The sequence below is a fragment of the Oreochromis niloticus genome, linkage group LG13, assembly GCF_001858045.2.
Source record: "Oreochromis niloticus isolate F11D_XX linkage group LG13, O_niloticus_UMD_NMBU, whole genome shotgun sequence".
Classification (NCBI taxonomy): domain Eukaryota; kingdom Metazoa; phylum Chordata; class Actinopteri; order Cichliformes; family Cichlidae; genus Oreochromis; species Oreochromis niloticus.
In genome coordinates, this window is record NC_031978.2 from 2,958,723 (window position 1) to 2,983,549 (window position 24,827).

Below are 24,827 nucleotides of genomic sequence, written 5' to 3' on the forward strand. Positions count from 1 at the left end.
TTTTCTTTTTTTTCTACAATGTGTTCTGCATCCTGATCGATTGTAGACCATTTTCAATCAATCTCGTGCCGTGTCTCCTGTACAGTACAGAATGCGTTCAGCTTGTCAAATTTACATAAATCTTCGCTAGCAGAAGACATTAAGCACAACAGTGTCAAAGGCATCTGCGTTAGCAGAAGACAAAAAGCATTTTTGTACGATGCTAACCATTGCAAAAAAAGTTGGACTGCTAGACGTGTTAAAGGAAGTTAGAAGTTACCGTATTTTTTGGACCATAATGCACACCCGAGGCGCATTAAGCGAAACAAAACAATCAGATAAGTGAAACTGTACTCAACTCATTCTTCTTGCTTCCTCTACTTCTGTGCCATTGATTCATTAATGTTGAATTCTCTGGCAGCTGCTCTATTCATGCTCTGGACCTGAAAACAGGGTTTGATCTTTGGTTTCATTCTATAATACTGGACTTATTTTTCAATGAAGGTTTGAACTTTGAGAGTGTTTAAACAAGAGAGAAAAGTGTGAAAATGTTCATGTCTGTCTGAGAAGAGTGTATAAAGTGTGTAGTGAGGGGTTTTACAGCCTTAAAGCATCTATAATAATTGTAAAAAATAAACCTGCACTGTAAAAAAGAAAATGTTGAGAAAACGTAAAATTTCAAGGCAACATGATGCAAGAGATTTTTGAGTTTTCTCAACTTTTGCCAACTGTTGTTGACTCAACTAAGATTTACAAGTTCTGCCAACTTGGATCTTCTTGTTCACCTAATTAGGATAATCCTGGAAGTCTAACGAAGAAATTCTGGTTTCAATGCCATGTATTTCTGCCTTCACCAAACACAGATATTCTTGTTGAGTAATCATACAATTCTTACTCCAGTGAGTTGAAAATTTACCTGTATAAACAAAGGAAAATGTATGTTGTTATTATACTTGAAAAAACACTTAATAAATAGATATAGAATAAACAAAGCACAATTCAATGTTATCTAAAAGCTTATTTATTTTGTTCAACAGTCTTTTCAGTACATTTCAGAATGTCATGGGTAGTAGGGTGAATTTCTGTTTAAAAAAACAAAAAGAAGAAAAGAAAAGAAATAACAAACAAACAAAAACGTGTTGCCAGTTTCTTTGGGTGCTTTGAGCACCCAGCAGAGACGTTAAAATTCCAGAGTCCAGAACCAAAAAAGAAAAGTGTCCAGCAACTTAATAATTCATGCACACGCACCCTGACCATCTTGTAAAAGCTGAACATAACTATTGCACATTAAATAGGGTAGTGCTACAAACGATTGCCTATGCACCCAGACATTGACATTTTACACAGGCTTACTATGATGAACTATGGAAGTTAAAAGTTCTTAGAAATGTTACCATCAATGAAGAGGAAACTAACACTATAACAAATCTTTTAAAATACTACAAGACAAATTTTCACCATATATTCTCAACAATACAGATTCATCTGACTAAAATTTACATTTCGAATAATGATTTATCCACTTCACCTTCATATTGTCCGACCAGGCCAAAATAAGATGGCCTGAATTGCTTCAAAGGTAAAACTCATCTGCTTTGGATAATCAATGTTGAGGGCATACAGAAGGCCAAAGAGCTATGCCAGGGCAGTAGAGAGATCTGGAATGTTATGTAGCACAATGTCCCCTTCCAACACAACTGCATGTTCTCGCACAGACGTATCAGCATCGTCATCTTGTAGGATGGTGAGGATGGCAACTGATGCACCGTTCAACACTGGTTCCAAAATGTCAGTGTCCTGAAGAAAAGTAAAATATGAATTATTGAAAGCTAAGAAAAACTAAAGACAAAACAAATTTCTAAAGATTTTAACTTTAACCTCTATACCATGCTGGTCGTTTGACCCATGGAGGTTTTAAGAAGAAAAAGCTTATTTTCTTTTAATTAATGCCACCTTGTGAGTTTTGTACAAAAATATTTTCTGCTATGGAACAACCACTAACAATGCCCAGCTGCTGCTCAGCAGAAAAAAAAGGAGTGAGAGTTATGACAACTGCAATCCCCACTATAAAATTATCTGGACTGCACTGAGAAAGTGTACATTTCCATTTTGGATAAACTCATCCTTTAAAAACATCTCATAGCAATTAGTTTTACTTGCATTACTTTTTTGTACTTACTAAGCACTTCAGGAAAACCTCTGTTGCATCTTCTCTTGAGGAAAATGGGCAGGCCTCTCAGTGCCCGTTGGACACAGTGTTGGATGTCTAAAGAGTATTCAGTGGAAAACAAGAATTTCAATTAGTGAAGTAACATGGTGTACTATACACAATGCAAAATCAGAACTCTCATAGTAATGAAAGTAAAGCACAGGTCAGACCCAGCAACACGCAAAACGTACACCCCCCCGCCCCAAAAAACAACAACACCACCATGTTAACAATTTTACTTTCGTTTTACAAATTAAATAAAATACTGCCAAATAAGAACAAAGCAATGACTCATGACATTCATTTTTACTGACATATCCACTGATGTGTTTTATTTGAAGCCAACATCTTTTTCAGTTTCTGTTAAGAGAAAAGTATACTCTCTTCTGAAAATGTCACATAAAGGAGCACTTCACTCACCTGTTCATCAAGTTTATCCAGGAGGTCTTCCATCTCCTAACCAAGAGCTCCCTTCTTAGACCAGTACAGTTTCAGCAGGCCAGGCACAACTTTGTCAAGGGATGCATTGAAGGTCCCCAGGAGGTCTTTGCTTGTGATCTGAACAATACATTCACCAAAATATTGTCATTTATTCAACACAGAAAATTCCTGGGTAGCTGTCTTGGACAGTCTGCACCATGTTATATGCCTGACTGTGTTATCAACAGCAAAACCTACCTACTTCAAAAATCTCTCATGAATACGTCTTTTGCACAGGAATAGAAACACCCCCCACAAAACCCAGTATCAATATGAAAATACATATTATGTTCTAAGTTGCACCAAAATCTGTGACCAATCAGATTCTGTGACCTGCCTTAGTATTCTTTCCCTAACAATCTCAGACTATAGAAGTCCTATTTCTAGCACAAAAAGAAAAAAAATACATGCTAAGTCAAAATTATGAGATTGCCTTTCTGTTTCACAATTTCGATTTAGCATGGGGACTCTTGTACTGGCAGAAATGTTCAGGGTAAGGATTTCAATATAACACTGGCAAGGGCCTTGACTGGAGTGGTAGCACAAGATAATAAAGTTGGCCAATGTATTACCCCAGCAAATACCGTACTACTTCAATATAAGTATAAATCATGCCCAATTTGAATAATAATTAAATTATAAATAAATTAGGACAGTCTTACCTCCTCAGAGGAAAACAGCGCAGGTCATCTCTCCTGGACCTCAGATACCATAGGCTGACACTCCACGACCTCTCTCCGCCTGAGAGAAAATGTTTGCAATAATGAAACATTTCAATATAATGTAGAGAAAAAAAACGAGAAAAAAAAGTTACGGATCGGACTCCCCGATCCTTACTGCGCATGTGCAAAGTCGGACCGTACAGATCGCGTCTACCTGTGGAATTGTACATAAAATCAATACTCCACCAACAAAAAGGCTCTCAAAACAATACAATACTTTCCACAGCTTTGAAGGATGGGTCAGGTGTATCCTTCGTGGCCCACCCTATGCCAGAATTCATAGCGCGGCCCAGCCGATTCTAGTTTCAAACAATGGCGGCAGCCACTTAGTTTTAATATTACTCTTATTACTCTTTCTGGGTCACAAAGTAAACTTTTAAGGTATTTTCAGGCGAGAATGTAGCTGTGTAAATTTCAAATATCTGCTCAGTTTATTAAGACAACACATTTTTGCCAAAATGCTTCTACATTTTCGGAGACGTCTGTTACCACCAGCTTCGATAGCTAGCTGGGGATTCAAGGCTGCTAGAGCAGCGAGAACAGCGAACTCCCGGCATATCATTTTCAACCCCCGCGCGGTCCTTCGCTAGCTTAAACATGATATATAAGTCCCTTAGATGACTTAAATATGTTATTGTTTGGCTTTTTTTCAGTGCTTTACTCGTTCCACCCTCCTGGGTCCTCAGGAGGATGCAGCCTAGCGCTTGTAGAAAATCCTAATAACAGATGTCGTTAGCTTACCTGCTAGGGCAAATGGCCGGCAGCTCCCGCACCTGTCCAAAAAATGGTCAAATAATACACTCCAACTTCAGACCAGGTAAAATCCGTAATGGTCGAAAAATTGTAATTTTCATCCAATTTTGGCCACGTTTGTTCAAAGTTTCTTAGCAGGTTTTCAGTTCAGAACACATCGACAAACCACTATCACACAGTCTGCTCAGACTCGTTTGGTCTAGTTCAAACTTATTCAGACCACGACGTGTGCCAGTCACCTACGGGGTTTCCCACCGGTTCCCAACTCGACTCAAAAAATCTACTCAAAAGTTGATAGTCTTTGTTATGCTCGCTAGAAAATCTTAGTTAGGACAACAATGGAAGAAATTTGTTGGGCAGACAAGCTATTTTAGGTTGTAAATGGAAAGTTTTATTTCTAAGTCAGTTTAATTTGAAAACTTTACTCAAATCAACAATTACTAGTTATCGTTTTTACAGTGTGGCTACTTCGCGGATTTCACCTGTCGCTGGTTATTTTTAGAACGTAACTGCCGGGATAAACGAGGGACCACTGTATACCACTGGCAAATAGAGGAAGTACCTGGAGAGACAACTAGGGATGCAAAATATTATGCAAACTTGTTATAGCTGATAGGTTGGAAGCTTCTGCTTCATGAAATTCAGGAAAAGCCCCCCAGGACCATGGTGGTAAATAAGACAAAACTTTATAATGCAAATAGTCTTTGAAAGTATAAATAATTCGGCTTAAGTGTAATGTAGCAGGCCAGCAAGATTCTGCACAAAACATTCAGATATAAACATCACTAAGAAATAAAATAATATTCTTGTTGATCAAGGTCAACCCTGCACCAAACCACTGCTTTCCAGATATCAGTGTGTCTACTTTTAACTGTCTAATTTTAGTGGAAACAGTAACACTGCAGAAACAGAGCATAGGTTCAGGGCCTGAAGCTTAGGTTTGCTTGTGATATTGCTATTTTAAAAACCAGAGATGCATAATAATATGTAAACTTTGTATAACTGAAAACATGGGACTGTGTGAGCTTCTGCGGAAATTCATGAAAATCCTCTGAGTATGATAGAGTTAGAAAACACATAATGCAAATAAAGTTTATAATGTAAATAAAGTATAAATAATCCATCTTAAGATTCATCTTTGTATTTTTGTTCTGAGTCAGCAATGATTGACTGAGAACTTTTTCTACAGCAGTTTGGTGTTTTCCAAGAAATAAGAAAAAAAAATGATATTGTGTTTTGTGACAATAATATTATTGAATAAGGATCAGGTCCCCATCATCTAGTACACAAAAGCAAAACCAGATGATCATAAAACCTATATGATGTCTTTGGTTATTTACTTTTTCAGTGTCCTGGCCAGTCTTTACTTCAAGCTGTGCTTTGCTCTGGAAAGGTACCTATCTAACTTTCAGTGTGTGTACTTGCATGTGCTTGAGTACTATATTGTACTGTGAATCATGCATATTTTCAGAAATAAACTATTCTCTACTGTGAAAATCAAAATGTTTGTATGTCTTATGTTGCAGAAAATGCCCACTGACAAGCCGCTGGCTGGTTTGTGCTGCTGCAGTAGTGTAGCAGCAGGTCATCAGTGTGAGGAAAAAGCAAATGGCTGTTGTACTACTGCTTTAAGCAGTACTGGGACAATACATCAGCTTCTCCATGTGAATGTATTGTCATTGCTGGCTTCTTGCACTGACTTTTTTTTCCATTAGGGGTTTCCATTCCACAGTTTTGTTTCTTTGTTTTTTCTATATGATGTTATGAACGTTCTGTGGACTGAATTGCTGTTAGTAATGCTGTTGTGCTTTTGTCCAGGAGGACTCATGAATCAGATCACAGTAGCTGTATTTCACTAAACTCCGCAATGGAAATAAATATTTAAGCATTTTAAAATTCATAATGATATTGGTTTTAATTTTGAGAATACTATTTAAATCTTTCAGTGCTACAGACTTTTTAAATACACAATTGACCACAAATGGAGGCATGGTGCTCCCAATAGAAGGCGCTTTAGTGTCAGTTTAATGCCACTTTGTTTAGATTTGAAGAATCACAGAAAAATAGTCCACAGTGTGAGCCTCATGTTTTTAATAGTCAAGCTGAGGTTAACACTGTGGTGATTTTGAGCAGAGGTAACCTCAAGCTACTCTCACTTTTCATTTTACATGTGTGGATTTAATGTGTTGAGAACAGGATGATTACATTTATTAGAATTATGGCTTCATGAAAGAGCTGCCAACTACAATTTTCAAAAATGTGGCTACTGGAGTTTAATATCAAAAAATAAAAACTTAGCGAGTTTATTCTTTTTGCATATACCAGTATTTACAATGTTATCAATGTTAACATTGTTATCAATGTTAACAAGAACAACATCTATGACTAATGAAATGGCATTTGCCACTGCGTTTCATTAAGTAATGAATTGCAAGACGACAATGATTATTATACTATCAATAAACAGCTAGCATGACACGTTCAGATTCAAAAGCTTAGTTTAAAAAAAATTGCTATAAAATCTTACATATTTTATTTGATAATATTTTGATATTTTGAGAAATAAGCTGTACAAAAAAGTCAAATGTAGCCAAAATGATAAAACCAAAGTAATGTTAATACAATGCAGGGCACCATGTAGAATATAAGGAGCACTCCTGTCAGGCCATTCTTATAAATATTCTACAGAGGAAGTATCAGTGATAAGAGGTAAGTGACGTCATCCTGATGTCTTGCCTATGACTAAACGACATCAGCACCACCTATTTCCTCTCTATGCACACAGAAGAAACAACACAGCAGCTACCTCATGCCGATGAGAAAATATATGTCTCCATTATTTAGGATTTACCACCACAAAGACACAGTATATACATCAGCAACACATTGTGGTTACTCTCTAGGAAATAGAGTTTGGATATTATTTTTCCATTATTATTTGACAGTTTTTCATGGCACAGGGTCTGTGACCAAGTGTTTTGTGTTTGTGGATTAATCATATTCCTTGATTATTGTTATTCATGGTTTTTGATTCTCATTATTGTTTTCTGCTTATATTATATTCTTAGTTTTAGTCCTTAGTTTTAGTCCTTAGGTTCCTGTTACATACATACATACTTCCCCATGTTCCACGTTTCATGTTAAGTTAAGCTGGGCATACATTGTGCGATATTTTTTTTCAGTCATGCGAGCATTTCGGTGATCGGCTCGAGTTATGCCTTCATCGCGTGTCGTGCATCGTGTAGTATACATGGGGTAACGAGAAGCGATTAAGACCTCACAACCAGCTTCTGATCATCAATCGTTTGGTTGTAAGAAAATCAAACCTGTTTGAAATCCTGTCGGCCGTCGTGAGGGTGTTAGTAAGTGTCCCGATTCGAGATATTGAGAACCAAAACAAAATACCAGAGGCCCAGAAGGATGCAATCAAACAGATGAGTTTATTGAACACACGCGTGGGAAGATGTACACTGCAACACATCAGCTGTAGATCTCCGCCCAAAAATACACTTCAGATTGCTTTTATAACATCAGACAAGAATCAGTTTCAAGAGGTAAATGCAGACACATAAGTTCCTTTTTCTGGCATCTTTTTCCAAATATGGCGATGATTTTGGGCCCTGAAAGTCCCCCTGGACTCAACTTCCTCTTCAGCACATCTTCTGTCACCTGTTACTAAGCAAACTCAAATGCAACAAGTTGCTGAATAGATTCAGGCCTTTGCTCAGGCCTGTTTCTAAATTACATGTGTATTGTAAGCGTGCATGCATATTTAACCTTCTAAGCTCCAAGTCACTTACACCATAGATCGTCCGGGCATCGCACCGAACGAGGCTTACGACCTTTAATTAACTGACTGAGCTTCAACTCTTTAATAAGCACAATCCTACAATGTGTGTATAAAATGATTATAGCTGCACCTGTAGAGCTGGGCAATATAAGATTTTTTCATATCACGATATGTTTTTTTCATTTCAGGCGATAACGATATATATCACGATATAAGCCAAATAACTACATTTGTAAGATTTAAATGTGCCGTTGCTCACAAGTAAAATGTGAAATAATTAGCAGCTTGTTTTAATTTAAATATTTATTTCCCATAATAAGTTCAACAGGGTAGATGTACTTAAGGAACATGAGACTTCAGTTTCAGATAAATAAAGGCAAATATTGCAAACTACACAAAAGGCAGCCGCTAAAGCGTTTAAGTTTCAAAATAGAACAAACAAAACAGACCACTAAATTGTCAATTCCACTTAGAAACAAAATATTAATTCTAAAAATAAATCTTAGGTCGTTTTACAGAAGAACAGACAAAATTGACTAACTTTTGTCAATATCAAATAAACTGAGAACTAAAAGGAAATTCTCAATCTCTCCTTGTTGTATAGCTTAGCTTTTCAAACAGTTTTAACAGTTACTTTAGTCTGACAAAAGCCGAATGACGAATTAGCGCTTTCAGTCAGAGACTGAGCATGCACCGCTTTATTGTATTTCCAGACTTGCTTTCAGCACAATTTACAGTGCGCGCTACTCTGTTTTTTGTCAGACTTGAAATAGCCGAAATACCTTCACACTACGGAACTTCTGTGGCCCTTCCGTTCGACAAGCTCTCCGGCATTGGAACCATCATCTGTTTTTTCTTCGGTAACCTTCGCTCACGCTCTCGGTTGATTTTTCTCTAGTCGGCGCACTCATTTCCTTCATTACCCAGGCTGCACGGCTGGCTGCTTCCCAAACAAATACACATGTGCGCCTTGGCATTTGTGCTGCACGTAACAAGTCACGTGACGTGACGCTGCGGCTGTGATTGGTTCGGCTCTGCGCTACTTAATTTGGATTGGCTGTTCTTTTCTTTTTTTAAAGAGAACAAGAGAGATGAGGCCTATCGCAATAGTTAAATTTTTCTATCGAGAAAAAGTTATTTCGCAATACATATCGTTATCGTTCTATCGCCCAGCTCTATGCACCTGTAATGAAAATGTTAATATGTGATTATGATAACACCTGTAATACAAGTTTTAACATAATGCCAACAGCTTCAATAAATGCTTTGATAAAATGATGATTAATGCAATGGTAATGATGATGGTTATGAATAGTAGCAGCAAAATATTTCCCTCATCTCAACATAAGTAAATAAAATTTATTTATATAGCGCTTTTCACAGATAAAAAAATCACAAAGTGCTTTACAACACAAGAAATGGAAATATTAAACAATGCAACAGTAAATAGCAATGTAAAACAATAAAAACAACGTTAGAGGAAATTAATAAAATGCTTTTCTAAATAAAAATGTCTTCAGCTGTTTTTTAAAAGAATCAATGGAGTCTGTGCAGCGTAGAGACAGTGGAAGAGAATTCCATAACCGTGGTTCCGCTGCCTGAAAGGCCCGATCAGTACGAGTTTTAAAACAAGTGTATGGTACCACCAGCAGTCTCTGATCTAATGACCTTAAAGCTCGAGAAGATGAATGTGTTTTCAGAAGGTCAGATAAATACTGGGGAGCTTGACCATGTAGGGCCCTAAAGGTTAGAACTAAAATTTAAAAATGAAACCTAAAACTTACAGGCAACCAGTGAAGGGAGGCTAAAACTGGAGTAATATGAGATCTTCTCTTGGAGCCTGTTAAGAGTCGTGCTGCAGCATTGTGCACAGTCTGAAGGCGATTTAAGGCTGATTTGTTCAAACAAGTAAAAAGGCCGTTACAGTAGTCTAAACGAGAGGAAATAAAAGCATGAATAATCATCTCAAACTCAGGTTTTGACTCCATTAGTCTGAGTTTAGAAATATTCCGTAAATGATAAAAACAGTTTCAGACCAGCTGCTTAGAATGCTGCTCGAGCGACATCGAGCTGTCAAATATGAGACCGAGGTTTCTGAGGCTCTATTTAACAGAAGGGTCTAAGAAGCTGATATGCTGCCTAATTTCTGAGACCATATAGTCTGGAGCAATAATTAGAGTTTCTGTTTTATCAGAGTTTAGTTGAAGAAAATTGTCATTCAACCATTGGTTGATTTCTGTCAGGCAATTACTTAAATTAGACAATTTATAAAACTCAGAAATCCTGAAGGAACAGTACAGTTGAATGTCATCAGCGTAGAGATGATAGGAGATATTTTTATAGCGCGATTTGGACTAGAGGGAATATATACAGTAGAAAGAGAATTGAACCCAGGACAGATCCCCGAGGTAACCCACATAGCAAAACTGTTGAGTCTGACATCACATGATTCGTGCAAACAGTAAAAGATCTCTCAAATATGACATAAACTATTTATTTTTTTTGACATCTTTATTTATGATTTTCCATTATGACGAAAGTACAGAAAGATATAACTCGAATTGCGATTACAAACACTGCCATTGTGAAAACCGGTTGCGCCACACAGTGGCAAACCAGTTGGATGCAGGAAAATGTATAATCTATGGGCACAAACAAAAAAATACTACCACGTGAACAAGGCAAAACAAAAAACAAACAAAAAAACAAAAAACAAAACCCATCAAAAACAAAACAAAACAAAACAAAACAAACAAAAATAGAATAAAATAAATACATAAATAAAAAGGGGGGGCTGCATTGTGCGCAATTCTTTTTTGGCTTGCTACAGATAGTAGGTGGCTTTAAAGAAAGAAAGAGAAAAAAAAACCCAAACACAGATAAAAGCAGTAATACATCATACTTCAGTAAATGACAACTTCTCCACATATTCAACAAAGGATTGTAGTATTTACTTTGAGACCCTCTCAAACTGTAAGTCAAGTGCTCTATCTGCAAGCACCTCATCACCTCTCTCACCCACTGAACAAACACTGGCGGACCTGAGTCCTTCCATTTAAGAAGAATTAGCCTGCGTGCCAGTAGGGATGAGAAAGCCACTGCATTCATTTGATAAGAAGTTATACCGTGTTGGTTTGGGAGTACACCAAAGACTGCTGTCATTGGATTAGGATCAATTGTTTTCCCACACACATATGAAAGAGCTTTAAAAACGAATTCCCAGAACCGGTTCAAATCAGAGCAGGTCCAGAACATATGGCTCATAGTGGTGGGTGATTGCTTGCACCTCGGACATCTATCATCAGAGGTATTGTATATTTTAGCTAGTTTAGCTTTGGTTAGGTACGCCCGGTGAAGAATTTTAAACTGTATAATACAGTGCCGTATACAGATTGAGGATTCATGGATCTTGCTAACACCAAGATCCCATAGGTCGTCCGGGATCTGGAGGTTTAAGTCCAGCTCCCAGGCATTTCTGGCTTTGGACACAGAGTCTGCCTTTATATGCTGCAATGTGCTATATATTTGAGAGATGTGGCCTCTAGCAATAGATCGAAATTGCAGACAATCCTCAAGTGGACAGTCAGTAGGTAGACTTGGATAAGAAGTGAGGTGTTTAACTGCAAAGCTACGCGCTTGTGAGTATCTAAAGAAGTGAGTCTTTGGGATTCCAAAATCTTTAGATAATGTTTCAAAGGATAAAAATGACCCTTTAACAAACAGATCAGAGAAGCAGATAATTCCTCTGCTGTACCAAACCTTGAACCCTGCATCGCTCAGAGCTGGTAAAAAAAAGATGGTTTGACGCAATAGGGGAGCAGACAAGTGACCGCCTCAGCCCGAAATGTCGACGACACTGAAACCAGACATTGAGAGAGTTCTTAACCACAGGATTTTTAAAATTAACATTACGACTGACTGGTAGACCTGAACACATTATTGCAACAGGGGATATGGTGAGATTACCATCTAGCTCCATAGTGGACCAAGGCGGCCCTCTGCCCTCCCTAAAAGCCCGCATCCAGGTGGATAATTTCACAATATTGGCAGCCCAATAATAACATAAAGTTTGGTAGGGCCAGGCCACCTTCCGACTTAGAACACTGTAACAGGGATTTACGGATTCTTGGAACTTTTTTGTCCCAAATAAAAAATGATATGAGTCCGTCTAACTGGGTGAAAAAGGTTTTAGGAAGAAAAAGGGGTATCATCTGGAAGAGGTACATGAATCGAGGCAAGACTACCATTTTAATCGTGTTGACCCACCCAGCAAGAGAGATGGGTAATACTGACCAGCGTGCCAAATCTGATTTTGTTTTCTCTAATAAAGGGGTAAAATTTTGTTTAAAAAGATCCTGTTAAGTGTCTGTGATTTGAATACCCAAATAGGTGAATGAGGAGTGTTCCAGTCTAAACTGAAAGGCTGAGTAGTCAGCCTCCTTCGCCAGACTGTTAATAGGGAACAGTGTGCTTTTAGCCAGGTTCAATCTGTAACCAGACAGGCGGCCAAAGGATCCAATGAGGTCCAGAGCTGAAGGAATTGATGCCTCCGGATCTGTAATATAAAGAAGGAGATCGTCTGCATACAAGGAGCACTTATGAATAGTGTTTCCCCTAGTGATCCCCCTTATTCTAGGGTCCGTTCTCAATGCTGCCGCCAGTGGCTCTATTGACAGATTGAATAGCAGGGGGCTTAAGGGGCACCCCTGGCGGGTGCCTCTATGTAGGGAAAAGTATTCTGAAATAGTGTTATTGGTGCGGACTGAAGACAGGGGCGCTGAGTACAGTGTCCTGATCCATGAAATAAAATTAGAACCGAAGCCAAATTTTTTTTCAAAACGGAGAACAGATATTGCCAATCCACACAGTCAAAAGTCTGCTCGGCATCTAGTGAGACTATTATCTCGGGGTGATCAACTGAATGGTCAGAATATAGGATATTTAACAGCCGTCTGATATTGAAATATGACTGGTGGTTCACTATAATAATAAGAATAAGAATAAGAACAACTTTATTTATCCCGAGGGAAATTCTTTTGTCATGTACATGCTCAAAGCAGCAGGAGAGACAGAGGAACAGATGAATAAGATATAAGATATACAATATATACAATAAGAATAGTAGTGTACAGTAATATACAGTAGGATAGTGCAAGACATAGTATCGGATAACTCTAACGAAGTAATATACATAACTATATCCTGGTGAATAAATAACTTAACTATCAGTGCAGGCGATTCTAGAAAGTGACAAAGTATTGTGCAATAGAATAAAGGGAGTAGCAGCATATGATGGGGGGATGAAAACAAATATTCAATAAGTACTCTTGGGTAATATTGCACGGATTGGGAGGGAACAGAATAACATAGGTAATAGTCTCAGGAGAATCACCTACAGAGTGAGGAAGAGTTAAACAGTCTTATTGCCACCGGTACAAAGGATTTACTGTGGCGGTCAGTTCTGCATTTCGGGGCAATGAGTCTTTTGCCGCGTTTGCTCCGATGGTCCATCATGGGGGCGTGCATGGGGTGGGAGGGGTTGTCCATGATAGAAAGAAGCTTTTTTAGCATTCTCCTCTCAGACACCTCCTCCAGGTTCTCAAGTCTGACACCCAGGACAGAACCAGCCTTTTTAATCAGTTTGTTCAGCCTGTTGGCATCAGCTGTCTTCACCCCACTTCCCCAGCACACAGCTGCAAAGAACACGACGCTCTCCAACACCGAGTGATAGAACATGGTCAGCATTTTCCTACCAACATTGAAGGACCTTAGCCGCCTCAGTAGGAAAAGCCGACTCTGCCCTTTTTTGAAGATAGCATTGGTGTTCTTGGTCCAGTCCAGTTTACAGTCCAAGTGTACCCCCAGGTACCGGTAGTCCTCAACGATCTCCACATCAGCCCCTCTGATGGTGACAGGGGTAGGAGGAGGAGCCTGCTTCCTAAAGTCCACGATCAGTTCTTTTGTCTTTGTGATGTTAAGTTGTAGGTGGTTTAGTTCACACCACTCGACAAAGCTGTCCACCACACTCCTGTACTCCTCCTCCTGTCCATCCCTGATACAGCCCACGATGGCAGAGTCATCAGAGAATTTCTGCAGATGACATGATTGAGACTTGTACCTGAAGTCAGATGTGTAGAGAGTGAAGAGGAAGGGTGATAGGACCGTCCCCTGCGGCACCCCTGTGCTGCTCAGGATGTTATCTGAGCGGCAGCTCTTCAGTCGGACATGCTGTGGTCGACTTGTTAAATAGTCCGTAATCCAACCAACCACCTGCATTTCCGTGAGCTTATTCCCCAGCAGTGATGGTCTGATCGTGTTAAAAGCACTAGAGAAGTCAAAGAACATGACCCTCACAGTGCTCCCAACAATGTCCAGATGAGAATAAGCCTGGTCCAGCAGGTAGATGAGGGCATCCTCCACGCCGATACGAGGTTGATAAGCAAACTGCAGGGGGTCCAGCCAAGGCTCCACCAGCAGACGCAGATGTTTCAGGATGAGTCTCTCCAGCGTCTTCATGACATGTGAGGTCAGAGCCACTGGCCTGTAGTCACCGAGGGTCGACGGGTTGATCTTTTTAGGGACAGGAACCAGGCAGGATGTCTTCCAGAGTGACGGGACTCTCTGCATTTCCAGGCTCATGTTGGAGATCCGTTGTAGAACTCCAGAAAGCTGGGAACACCTGAGACAGCACCTGAGGGCCCTGGGACTGACACCATCAGGGCCAGCAGCTTTGCTGGAGTGGAGTCTGCCCAATTCTTTTTTGATGTCATCTGCTGAGAGGGACAGGGTGAGACAGTCTGAGGGGGCAGGAGAGGGGGGAGGCGAAAGGAGAAGATGGGAAGAGCTGGGTGTGGAGACAGGAGACGCAGGGCAGTCGAACCTATTGAAGTGTAGATTTAGGTTGTTAGCACTTTCGACGTCCCCATCCATCCTAACACCTCTCTTTTATCTCAGGCCAGTGATAGCCCGCATTCCATTCCACACCTCCCTGGTGTTGTTTTCCTGCAGTTTGTTTTCCAGCCTCCATCTGTAGGACTCTTTACCCTCCGCAATCTTGGCTTTCAGCTCCTTCTGCATCAGTTTCAGCTGATCTCTGTCACCGTTTCTGAAAGCTCTTTTTTTTCTTGTTCAGGGTTGGTTTGATGTCTTTGGTAACCCAGGGCTTATTGTTGGGGAAGCACAGAATGGTTTTTTTGGGAACCACAGTGTCAACACAGAAGTTGATATAGTCTGTAACACAGCCTGTCAGATTGTCAATATTGTCCTGATGAGAATCACAAAGAACATCCCAGTCCGTTGACTCAAAGCATCCCTGCAGAGTCTCCTCTGACTCCCTTGTCCATGTTGTAACCGTTTTTGTGGCTGCAGGTTGTCTCTGGACGGCAGGTCTGTAAAGGGGCTGGAGGTAGACCAGGTTGTGATCAGCCCTGCCCAGAGGAGGGAGAGGGCTGGAGGTGTATGCCTCAGTAGCATTGGCATAAAACAGGTCCAGTGTTTTATTGTCTCTTGTTTTGCAGTCCACATACTGCTTGAATGTGGGTAGAACAGTGGAGAGGTTCGTGTGGTTAAAATCGCCCATTATAGCCACAAACGCAGAGGGACTACGATTTAGTAGAGCTGATGATGTCATACGGCTGCGCCGCGTTGGCATCAGATACATATACGATAATGGCGAGGGAAAACTCCCGCGGTAAATAATATGGTCAAAGACCGACTGCTAACAGTTCGATGTGTTTGTTACACACAGCCATCCTCACCTTAACGTGACTGGGGGAACACCAGCGGTTGTTAACATAGAGAGCGAGTCCTCCTCCCCTCTTCTTCTCACTGCTGCCTGGGTCCCTGTCCGCTCTCACACACGTAATTCCGTTTATATCCACCACCTGGTCCAGGATGTTTTTGTGCAGCCATGTCTCCGTGAAACACATAACACTGCATTCTCGGAAAACTTTCTCTGTCCTTGTTAGCGTCGTGATCTCCTCCATCTTATTAACCAGCGATCTGACATTGCCAGTCACCACAGACGGGAGAGCAGGACGGAATCTTTTCCTCCTCAGTCTTCGTGTTTTCCCCGCTCTGCAGCCGCGGTAGTTCCTCTTGATCACCGCAGGGATCTCGTGCTGAACACCGGCGTGGCTATGCTGTCTTAGCCCCAGCAGCTGGTCCCGGCTATAGACAAAGTGGCAGTGTGGCGTCGCGGTCATCTCAGTAGTTTTACACGGAGTTTCGTATCCAAACACGGATAAAAACTTCTCGACTACACAAGAAGTATAAACTAAAAAACTAACTAAGTAGACAAAAAGAAAGAAATAAGAGGAAAAGAAAGAAAGGGGAAAGTAATTTTCAACTGCAGAGAGCATGCTAGACAGGCTGCCATCCGAGACGGCGCCGGAAGATGTAATGATATAAAGCCTGTTTGGTCCTCATGTATAATAGAAGGTACTACCTTCTCAATACGAAGTGCAAGAGCTTTTGTGGGGATCTTATAATCCACATTCAGTAGACTAATGGGGCGATAGGATCCACATTTTTGAGGATCCTTGTCCTTTTTGAGTATTACAGAGATTGTGGCTTGGAACAGAGTTTGTGGCAACGTGCTTGTTGCCTGAATTTCTGAAAAAACCTCAGACAGTAAAGAAACTAACTTGCCGACAAAGCGTTTATAGAAATCACACGAGAAGCCATCTGGGCCCGGTCCCTTGCCATTTCGCAAAGAATTAACTGCCTGCAATATTTCCGCCGAGGTAATAGGTCTTTCTAGTAGCTCACGTTGGTCTGGGTTAATAGTGGGAGTATCTATGTTCCTCAAGAAGGAATCCAAGTCAGCCTCTGAATAATCAGTGCGGGAAGTATAGAGATCCTGATAAAATAGCTTGAAAGCAGCATTAATTCGTCAGGGTGTGTTACCACCTGACCGGAGTCTAACTGTATGTCGGGTATAGATTGAGCTGTGGCGGATTGACGAAGCTGATGCGAAAGATATCTACTTGCTTTTTCACCATGCTCATATATATGATGTCTTGATCTAAGTAGGAGCTTCTCAGTTTCTTTAATTGAGAGTGTCAAATTCAGACTGCAGCAGTACCTTCTGCTTATATAAATCAGCGGTTGGACAGGTAGCATATTGTGTGTCAATGTTAGCTATGAGCTCTGTCAGCTCTCGGAACTGTTCGTTTCGCATTTTATTCTTATAAGACGAAAAAGAAATAATTTGGCCCCGGAGATATGCTTTTAGCGACTCCCAAATTATAGATTTTGAAACATCTGGAGTGTTATTTGTTTCTAGAAAAAGCTTGATGTGGTGTTCAATGAACTTGCAAAACTCCTCATCTGACAATAATGCTGAGTCAAATTTCCAGAACCGTTGTTGACATAAACTATTTTAAAACAACACCAGTAATCCCAAACAAGTTCTTGAGTCTGTTTGTCTTGATACTGTGATCTACAGTATCAAAAGCAGAGCTGAGATCTAACAGGACCAGCACTGTGTACTCTCCAGAGTCTGCTGCCATCAAGATATCACTAGATACTCTAAGTAAGGCCGTTTCAGTGGAATGCAATTTACGAAAACCAGACTGGAAAGTGTCCATAACAGTATTTTATCCAATAGTTAAGTTGTTGTACTACTATTTTTTCTAAAATCTTCGATATAAAAGGCAACTTGGATATTGGCCTATAACTGTTAGGAAGAGATGGATCCAGGTGAGGTTTCTTTAATATTGGCTCAACAACAGCTTGTTTAAAGAAGCTGGGAACTGAGCCAGTATGAAGAGAAATATTTATCATTTCCACAATACAGGGGCCAATGGAATCAAACACACTAGTGAAAAGTGAAGATGGAAGGACATCAATGGGCTTGAAGTCTGTTTTATATGACAAAGCAGGACTCTGATGTCCTGTAATGTAACAGAAGTAAAAGAGGACCAAGTATCAGAGGAGAGCAAATTGTAAGTTTGATATTGAGAAGATGATGGAGAGATATTTGACCTGATGGCAGTGACCCTTATTTGTGAAATAGTTCATAAACTCATTGCATTCAGAGGTTGAGTGAACTGGTGCCAGGGCTGGACTGGGACAAAAAATCAGCCCGGGCATTTTGACTAGAGACCGGTCCACCAGGTATTATACGAAAAACCAAAAAGCCTTTGAATGAAAACAAACGTCGTTGTCACAGTGATGTACACTGTCTTGTTGGTACATATGTATCAATCTAATAAACTTAAACCTACACCATCCTCCCTATTCTGGTATTCTAAACAGTACTTGGCCGAAACCCAAAGACTGCTTGGTCGAGTTAACCTCCTGAACTATCTACAACACATGGTGGAAACCTGAAATTAAGACAGAGAAGACTAGAGGTGAGACATGACCATTACTGAATATTAAAAATAATAAATGACAGATTTAGTGACATTTTCATAAACTATTTATTTACCACATCAATGAACAGCATAGCAGGGCAAAATATTTTTTCTAACATGGCAACCTTTAAAAAGTGAAAGGAGACAGAACGACAGATGAGAAAGAATAAAACTTAACTGACTTTTTGATGGCATTTTACACAAAGTACTGGTACAGTATCTAGAAAATGTGGGAAAATACTGGCATCATGTACAGCACTTTCTTCTGAAGAAATTATGATGGGACCCTGAAAAAAATTACTATGTACAATAATGGATTTCTATACATTTGACATCAGATGAAAACTTTGGTTGTAAGATTCGGATAATTATTTGTTAAAAGCTAGAAATTTTAAATGAGAATAAGAAAGAAAAGTATTTTTGTGCCCCCCTTTCCCTGTTAATGCCCTGCCTGGCCCCCTGGCAACACTTTGCTAGACCCGCCCCTGCACAGTTACCAGCTGTCAGCTACTTAGAAAAGGATCCTGGTGTTATTTGTCTCTCAGAAACAGTTCATAACTTCAACTCATCCATGTCACCTAAAAGGTAAACCTGTTTCTCCATCACCTGTTCAGCTCTGATGATTCAGTAAGGACATCTCCTGGTTTCATCTGCATGTTTCCCTCTCACCAGATAACCAAACCGATATCATGACCAGCAGCTTTTACAGCTGTGGCTCCAGCAAACATCAGCTGATACTAGAAATTAATATTAAATAAATTCTAACAACAGCTTATCAAGTTTAAAGGTGCTTCTGCTGTTTAACGCGACCTCCGCTAGTTTCCTCTTTCTGGAGCAAAGTGCGAGATAAACAAACAAGAGAGACGGGACTTGCGGCAGAAACGCCGATCAGCTGATCATTGATCAGTTTCGTGATTGAAGTAGCAGCAGGAGAGGGAGGGGGGAGAATGAGAGAAGAAGAGGCAGCTGCAGCGTAAAGACGCAGAATAACTCCAGCTTTTTCTTTTTTTTTTTTTTTATTGTAGCTGAAGTACGGGACAAATAGTGTTTATCGCCCCTGTCAGTGCGCCCCAGGGCAGCTGTGGCTACAATGTAGCTTGCCATCACCTTGTGTGAATGGGTGAATCACTGAATGTAGTGTGAAGCGCTTTGGGGTCCTTAGGGACTAAAGTGCTATATAAATGCAGGCCTTTTTTTTTTTTTTTTTTACCATTTTTATTTTCAGCTCAATACAAAACGCTTAATATTAACTCTGAATACCAGAGGATTCCGTTTTTTACGGGACGGTTGGCAACTCTACTAACTAACCTTATGAATAAAATAAAGTTCACCAATCACATCACAGCACCCACCCAGCTGTATAGAAACTCCGTCATGCTAGCTAGTACACAGTACGAGTTGTTGTAACTGACTGTAAAAAGTCAGCACAACGAAAATAAACTCCACCTAAACTTGGTTTATATCTGACCCAGATAGACTGCAGATCATAACTTCTCACCCGAAGCTCAGTTCACCTGACAGTCGGACTGGCGGCTACCTCGGGTCTCTCCTCCTCTGCCTCCCCTTTCCCTCATCCACCTGCTGGCCTCCACCATTTGCTAATTTTACTGAATCTGTGAAAGCTCCACCATAGCCACTACCAAACAATTGAGTTATTTTTACACGTCTGCCAGCATCTGTCCAATCCGCCACCTTTCACTGTTTACACCGTTACGGGGAAAAAAAAGACAACAACAAAAAACACATCGGCCCATTTAAAACGAAAAATTACCATCGGCCCACCGGGCAAATGCCCGGTATGCCCGATGGCCAGTCCAGCTATGACTGGTGCACAAGGAGCATCAGGAGAAACAATACTCTTAATTGTTTTAAACAAGAATTTAAGGTCCTTCTTTTTAGAAGCTATGAGGTGGGAAAAATACTCATTTTTCGCATTTTTCCACATGTCATTTAGTAAGAGGATAGATTCTTTAAGGTGTAACCTATAAGCCTCAAGCTTGGAAGCCTTCCACAAACGTTCTAACTTGCGACAATATCTCCTGAAATTACGAATTTTTTCATTTATCCAAGGACGAGATTTCAAACATAGCACAGTACTTTTTTTCAGAGGTGCCACCGTGTCTAAAATAGAATCACACTGATTATTAAAAGATGAGACAAGGGAGTCCAAATCATTATAAGTCATTTCAGCGTCAAACATGGCAGAGAACCTTTTGGTAGCATTCTGGTTTATAATTCGCCTTTCAATCATTACTTTGGGAGCCAGAGGCTCCAAATAAAATGACAAGTTAAAATATACAGAGAAAAGAAGATGCAATGTGTGACCTTTTATATGTGTTGGACCAGAAACATGCTGCCTAAAGTTAAAAGACTCTGTGATAGTCATGAAGTCAGCAGCCATGTTACAGTAAGCATCATCAATATGAAGGTTAAAATCTCCCAACATTACAACCTTTTCCAAATTAATAATGGATGACAGGAGGTCGTTAAATTTCAGTTAGAAAGACTCCGGCAGGTTCAGGGGGTCGGTAGATTAAAATACAATTAAAGGTTTGCAAAGAGCCGATCTTAATCATTTGCAGCTCAAATGAAGTGAAGGAATCCGAATTCATCAGTCTGCATGTGAATCTGTCCTGGTGCACAACAGCGAGTCTTCCGCCACGTCCCGAAAGATGTGGAGTTCCGATGACGGAGCAGCTAGTCAGACAGATTTTCTTCAGATGTATATAATCCATGTTTTGTTGCTACGTCTCAGTTAAACACATGAAGTTGAGAGATTCCTTCATAAAAAAATTGTTTAAAATAAACGATTTGTTTGTGATTGAGCGAGTGTTGAGCAGGGCAAACCTGATCGATGATGTTTGGTTGGTGCACTAAACAGCTGACCGCAGTGGCACTCGAACTAAACACCTGTGTGCACCTCTACACCTGTTACACCGGGCGGTGACTTCAGGGCTAACTGAAGGTAATATCCATGGTAGTACATCACCTCTGCCACCAAAACAGCGGTCGGACGACAGACGCAAGGTGAACATGGAGCCATCAGACCATAGATTCCGTGCTTGGAACTGAACTGTAGCGTCGGCACCAGGTGACAGTAGCTGAATTGGTCATAGGCACCGGGAATCTTCCCACATCCAAGAAGCTAATCTTCGGTACCTTCTCAGTCACACTTGGACACCGGCCCTGGTTCCCCTCCTTCTTTTCTTTGTGTTGAATCCCACCGATATGTATGGTACCGTGCACTCAGGTGAGGAACACACAACAGGTGGAGGGAAAGATTTCCTGTAACTGTCCCAGCTGTCAAAGTAGCTCTCCATTTAGTCTTTAATATACAACAGCGTGCCCCGATCATAAATATTGCTGGCAGAGAAAAAATCAAGACACAAATCGGTAAAAATAATATTGCAAGCGACAATAGCGGCCAGTATAAAACTATACCAGCGAGCTGTACTAGCAGCACAGGCGGCGAAGCCAAACACAGGCGCCATCTTGCTAGATTTAGGTCAGGGTTCTGGCAATGTGTGTCGCTTCACCGCAGCCTCTCACACTTCACACATGCAAACACAGAAATGAAAGTGAAAAAACGGAGCAGCACAGCAGTGCAGCGTGTGATCTGGACACAAGCGATGAAAGCACAACTTGTAGAACTTTGGCAAGCTCATCCGAGCCTTTTACAGCCACAAACATGAATCAATTTTATTGGAATTCCAGGTGAAAGACCAATACAAAGTGGTGTACATGTGAGAAGTGGAACGAAAATCAGACATGATTCCAAACATTTTTTACAAATAAATAACTGCAAAGTGGGGTGTGCGTAATTATTCAGCCCCCTTTGGTCTGAGTGCAGTCAGTTGCCCGTAGACATTGCCTGATGAGTGTTAATGACTAAATAGAGTGCACCTGTGTGTAATCTAATGTCAGTACAAATACAGCTGCTCTGTGATGGCCTCAGAGGTTGTCTAAGAGAATATTGGGAGCAACAACACCATGAAGTCCAAAGAACACACCAGACAGGTCAGGGATAAAGTTATTGAGAAATTTAAAGCAGGCTTAGGCTACAAAAAGATTTCCCAAGCCTTGAACATCCCACGGAGCACTGTTCAAGCCATCATTCAGAAATGGAAGGAGTATGGCACAACTGTAAACCTACCAAGACAAGGCCGTCCACCTAAACTCACAGGCCGAACAAGGAGAGCGCTGATCAGAAATGCAGCCAAGAGGCCCATGGTGACTCTGGACGAGCTGCAGAGATCTACAGCTCAGGTGGGGGAATCTGTCCATAGGACAACTATTAGTCGTGCACTGCACAAAGTTGGCCTTTATGGAAGAGTGGCAAGAAGAAAGCCATTGTTAACAGTAAACCATAAGAAGTCCCGTTTGCAGTTTGCCACAAGCCATGTGGGGGACACAGCAAACATGTGGAAGAAGGTGCTCTGGTCAGATGAGACCAAAATGGAACTTTGTGGCCAAAATGCAAAACGCTATGTGTGGCAGAAAACTAACACTGCACATCAGTCTGAACACACTGTCAAATATGGCAGCATCATGCTCTGGGGGTGCTTCTCTTCAGCAGGGACAGGGAAGCTGGTCAGAGTTGATGGGAAGATGGATGGAGCCAAATACAGGGCAATCTTGGAAGAAAACCTCTTGGAGTCTGCAAAAGACTTGAGACTGGGGCGGAGGTTCACCTTCCAGCAGGACAACGACCCTAAACATAAAGCCAGGGCAACAATGGAATGGTTTAAAACAAAACATATCCATGTGTTAGAATGGCCCAGTCAAAGTCCAGATCTACAGGTCCTTCTCAAAAAATTAGCATATTGTGATAAAGTTCATTATTTCCTGTAATGTAGTGATAAACATTAGACTTTCATATATTTTAGATTCATTACACACAACTGAAGTAGTTCAAGCCTTTCATTGTTTTAATATTGATGATTTTGGTATACATAACTCATGAAAACCCCAAATTCCTATCTCAAAAAATTAGCACATCTCATCCGACCAATAAAAGAAAAGTGTTTTTTAATACAAAAAAAGTCAACCTTCAAATAATTATGTTCAGTTATGCACTCAATACTTGGTCGGGAATCCTTTTGCAGAAATGACTGCTTCAGTGCGGCGTGGCATGGAGGCAATCAGCCTGTGGCACTGCTGAGGTGTTATGGAGGCCCAGGATGCTTCGATAGCGGCCTTAAGCTCATCCAGAGTGTTGGGTCTTGCATCTCTCAACTTTCTCTTCACAATATCCCACAGATTCTCTATGGGCTTCAGGTCAGGAGAGTTTACCAGTGGTTTTGGCACTGTGAGCAGGTGCCAGGTCGTGCTGAAAAATGAAATCTTCATCTCCATAAAGCTTTTCAGCAGATGGAAGCATGAAGTGCTCCAAAATCTCCTGATAGCTAGCTGCATTGACCCTGCCCTTGAGGTGCCTTGATACAGCACTCTGGGAACAGCCTATTCGTTCAGAAATTTCTTTCTGTGTCTTACCCTGGGTGTCAATGATGGCCTTCTGGACAGCAGTCAGGTCGGCAGTCTTACCCATGATTGCGGTTTTGAGTAATGAACCAGGCTGGGAGTTTTTAAAAGCCTCAGGAATCTTTTGCAGGTGTTTAGAGTTAATTCGTTGATTCAGATGGTTAGGTTAATAGCTCGCTTAGAGAACCTTTTCATGATATGCTAATTTTTTGAGATAGGAATTTTGGGTTTTCATGAGTTATGTATGCCAAAATCATCAATATTAAAACAATGAAAGGCTTGAACTATTTCAGTTGTGTGTAATGAATCTAAAATATATGAAAGTCTAATGTTTATCAGTACATTACAGGAAATAATGGACTTCATCACAATATGCTAATTTTTTGAGAAGGACCTGTAAATCCAATCGAGAATCTGTGGCAAGATCTGAAAACTGCTGTTCACAAACGCTGTCCATCTAATCTGACTGAGCTGGAGCTGTTTTGCAAAGAAGAATGGGCAAGGATTTCAGTCTGTAGATGTGCAAAGCTGGTAGAGACATACCCTAAAAGACTGGCAGCTGTAACTGCAGCAAAAGGTGGTTCTACAAAGTATTGACTCAGGGGGCTGAATAATTACACACTCTCCACTTCGCAGTTATTTATTTGTAAAAAATGTTTGGAATCATGTATGATTTTCGTTCCACTTCTCACGTGTACACCACTTTGTATTGGTCTTTCACCTGGAATTCCAATAACATTGATTCATGTTTGTGGCTGTAATGTGACAAAATGTGAATAAGTTCAAGGGGGCCCAATACTTTTGCAAGCCACTGTATTAATTTATTGTTATTAATATTATTTTTTTTTTTTTTTATTTGGGGTGTCTTTAAAGCGCCTTTCAAGACACCCAAGGACACTTAACAATAGAATAAAACACATAATAGAACAATGACAATATGAAGAGCAATAAAAACAAGAAAGCACAAGATAAAATAAATAAACTGCATTTTGAGCCAAAAAATATTGAGGATTGGAATTTGGTCCCCACAACTAATTGTTGGTCCCCACAGG

At 40.5% G+C, this 24,827-nt stretch overlaps 1 long non-coding RNA gene across 1 annotated transcript; it reads right to left on the minus strand.

The window, feature by feature from the left end:
* Positions 1-1,279: 1,279 nt before the first annotated feature.
* On the minus strand, positions 1,280-4,602 carry LOC109204872 (uncharacterized). The gene is made up of 5 exons (XR_002064406.2): positions 4,132-4,602; positions 3,331-3,409; positions 2,609-2,746; positions 2,159-2,245; positions 1,280-1,776 (listed from the first exon to the last, which is right to left on the minus strand). It is a non-coding gene; the product is annotated as an uncharacterized LOC109204872 (long non-coding RNA).
* Between the last annotated feature and the right edge of the window lie 20,225 nt (positions 4,603-24,827).